Below are 3,850 nucleotides of genomic sequence, written 5' to 3' on the forward strand. Positions count from 1 at the left end.
ATGTATCCGACGTGGCGATGTTGGTCTGTCCGTCGGTGGGTCGGTACATCACTTCGGCGCCGACCGAAATGTCAACAACTGTATTTAGATTTTATGCCGATTTTGATGGTTCCCAAAGGATGAATCCTATAATGTCTTCGAAGATCCTTTGTCTGTTCTTGTAGCGCCACCATTAGGTTGACATTTATGGTTTTAAGTGAAAGGTCTCAACAACTTTTATTGGGATTACCTTTACATTTTGTACAAGTCTCCCTTGCATCACATCAACATGTTTGCATTGTAATTGTGAGTTTGTTAGGATCAAGTAGGCTATATGGTTAGCATGCTGTAGTTAGCGTTTAGCTCAATGTAAGACTGTGAAGCTTCACAGAGCTGCGTGTTTGACCCTTTATCAACTGTGATTTAAAACAGCAATTTTAAAAGCTTGTATTTACACAAGAGCAGTTTTTATTTATCATCATTTTAGTGTATTTGTCATCACATTATCTCCCAGAATGACAAGAGATGCTGTTGACAGATGCCGTGGCTTTCTCCCATCTCCTGACTAGAGACTATTGTTATGATGTTCCCAGGTATAAATATATTCATCCACTCCAGCAAACAATAACCCAGGTGAAATACTTCAACCCCAAAAAAGTTAATAACAAATATCGAGGAATACTGAGTTGCCCTTGGGGAAATTTATTTATTTACTTAGTTTATATTCTGTGGTGTCAGCATTCCCAGCTGTCGCCTGCAGCAATAAATATATTAACTGAAGAACTGCAACTCTTTCCTTTTCATAACTGCAGTGAAAGTATTTGCATCTGACAAACCAATAATAATATAAGTAGGATATATTGTGTGTTTGATGAAACAGTAGGTTGGCCGAGTCGGGCTTGGGGTTCTGAAACAGACTTACATAAAACTGTAGATCTATCTTGTCAACCAGCCACAGGGGTGAAAGCTAAAAATAGGCTCTCCTCTCTCTACTCTCCAGATAGAAATAATGACCTCCCCTTTTTAATAAGCTCCACCATAATAAATGTAAGATAATCTCTTCCTCCTTCATCTATCCTTGCCTCCCTTTCTCTGCAAATGTCCCACTCTGTTCTCAGACATAATGGCACAAGTATTTTCAGCACTGTGGTGAAACATGGATGGATGATGAAGACAATGACGATGCTCATGCTTCTTCTCCATCAGTTATAGCTCCATGTAATGTGATTATGTATTGCTCTTTGTAGGAAAATGTACTTTTCACATTCTCCCTTCACAAGAAGAACTCGGGATCAGCTGTAGTGCAGGTAGGCATGCATTCGGTGTCATATTCAAGGACGCTTCAGCAGGGATAACACTTTCTGCTCCTCCTGTTGATAAGGGATCCAGTCTCGCTGAAACTAGCTTAATTGGTCCAATTGTTCTCAAAACTCAACCTCCAAAGGACCACAAAATATATAGTGGGGGTAATGGGATGATTAATGGTGCAGCAAAACAAACACAGCTCTACAAATCTGTATTTTGGACTTTTTTCTTTTGTGTTTTTTTTGTTAAACATTGGCATATTTAACCTCTTTTGGCTTAGAACAGCCATTCAAATAAACCACTTCACTAGAAATGAGACAAGATCTCAACCAAACACTCCATTTTAGTAACTTTTTGGTCACAAGCCAGAAAAGTTGTGAATCTGTGACAATGCATTGTATTTCATAAGCACACATGTTTTAATATTAAATGCAAAGTAATAAGTAACTGCAGCTAACAAATAATTGTAGTAGAGTAAAAAGTATCACACTTCTGTGAAATGTAATGGAGTAGAAATACTCTAATAATATAAATAAGTAAAGAACCAAACTAAGCACTTGAGTAAATGTACTTTGTATGTAATGCATTTGTAATGTGCATTTACACCACTGTCTGCTTTGCTAGCTCTCTTTGACCGCACAGTCCCGGAGATCTAACATCGCACATCTCTCAGCAGCTACAAATACATTAATTATTAAACAAATGAGAAGCGAGAGCACTCGACTCTGGGCTCTGGTCGTCCATCTCCACAGGGTCTCGCTGCCCTCGATGCAGAGTAGAACAATGGCAATTTGCCTTGGAAGGTTCACCCTGTCCAGAAGTGATGAGCAGTCTCGTGGCTGATGGATGGCGGGTAGTACTACTCTGACTGCATGGCCAAACATAAATACCGTCTCTTGCTTTGCCCCTTCGGGACAGCCCGACAGCACCAAGGTTTATTGAAATATGTCGAGGGAGGGATCTCAGGCTGGCTAGGCCACATGGATGACTCTGCTTTAAAATAAAAAAGTTTGTATTGATTTGTGGTTTTTATTTTACTATCTTTGGATTGTGTGCTGTTAACAATAAAGTAACCAATGTTTTATCAGTTGGCCACTAAGTGATAAAACATTGATGACTAAATCGTGGCCACTTGCTTTTCTGATGACTTCTATCAATTCTGGAATCTCTTAACTTATTGAGCTCAAATGAGTGACGGACTACATTTGTACCAAAGAAAACAGACTTTACAGCAGTGGTTCTCAAACTGTGCGGCGCGACCGTCTAGCGGGTCGAACATTTTTTCTTCCGCCAAAGTGGGGCGTGACAGAAACAGTTTGAGAACCATTGCTTTACAGTATTTACAGTGCAATAATCTAATAGACAAATAGAAGGAATTCTCTTTTCCAAAACATTATATCTGCATAGTGGCAACAAAGCAGGATCACAGACCATTGGAACTGATTAACCCCTTCTAACAGGACGGGCCTGTGTCTTGCCCTTGGTTCACTTTCCAAGGTGTCACTGATACACTTCAGGAGTGTCTTACCTGCCATGGGGACCTCTGTGTCGTCGGTCAATGACAGCTAGAAGGACAAACAGCGGTCACCTGAACATCAGATATCAACCATTTTGTAATTCAATCTAAATAGAGACGTTGTGAGCCAAGTATCCGTATCATTTGTTTGTTACGTGATCGTTAGAAACTTAACGTTATTATAAACCAGGAGGAGACGTAAACTAATCCATCCGGTTACTGGAGGAGTCATTCTTGTGTAATACTAACTGGGTAAAGCCATAGACCCTTTGGAAGTTTAGAAATATACATAAAGTCATAAATATATCATATCATCTCAGATCACCTCTGATTCCCTGATTATATGTTTTCATGTCTAAATCCTCATATCCGAAAGTAACTATAAACCTTTTGACCAAACCAATACTATAATATGTAACCAGAAGTAAATCAAGTGTGACTCATATACTTTGTAATTCTATCTAAATATCCTTTTAGGTCAGTATCGACAGCAATTGATTGTTACATGATCATGACAAAATCTGTGTGCTGCAAATTGTTAAATTACCTGCATATGTTTAGAGAAAATATGTGAATATGATGAATTCTCAAAAGTTTGAGCACTATAGATTACGGCTGAGTTTCATACGCAAATGATCTATTTATGCATCTCTCTGACTGTATTGTTTATGCAATAAAAAGTTTACATTCTATGCAGTCAAGTACGATATCGGAATATTTTCTTATATCTAATTATTACCTTATTTTCACATGATATATATATATATATATATATATATATATATATATATATATATATATATATATATATATATATATATATATATATATATATATATATATATAATGATCCAACAAAAGAATTCTCTAACGAAAGTGAATATTTCAATTTAATCATGTGTAATGTTATGACATGGACTCAGTGATTCCACCGATCACCTCTGATCACCTATAGTTTCCACAGCGGCCACACAGAGTGATCAACAGCCACAGCTAACTCCTCTGATTGAGTGACTTGGCTTTGTTTGGCCGGTTGCGTCTGTCTGGCTA

The sequence above is a fragment of the Clinocottus analis genome, unplaced genomic scaffold (genome assembly GCF_023055335.1).
Source record: "Clinocottus analis isolate CAN_PGR_092001 unplaced genomic scaffold, fCliAna1.0.p SCAF_5, whole genome shotgun sequence".
Taxonomy (NCBI): Eukaryota; Metazoa; Chordata; class Actinopteri; order Perciformes; family Cottidae; genus Clinocottus; species Clinocottus analis.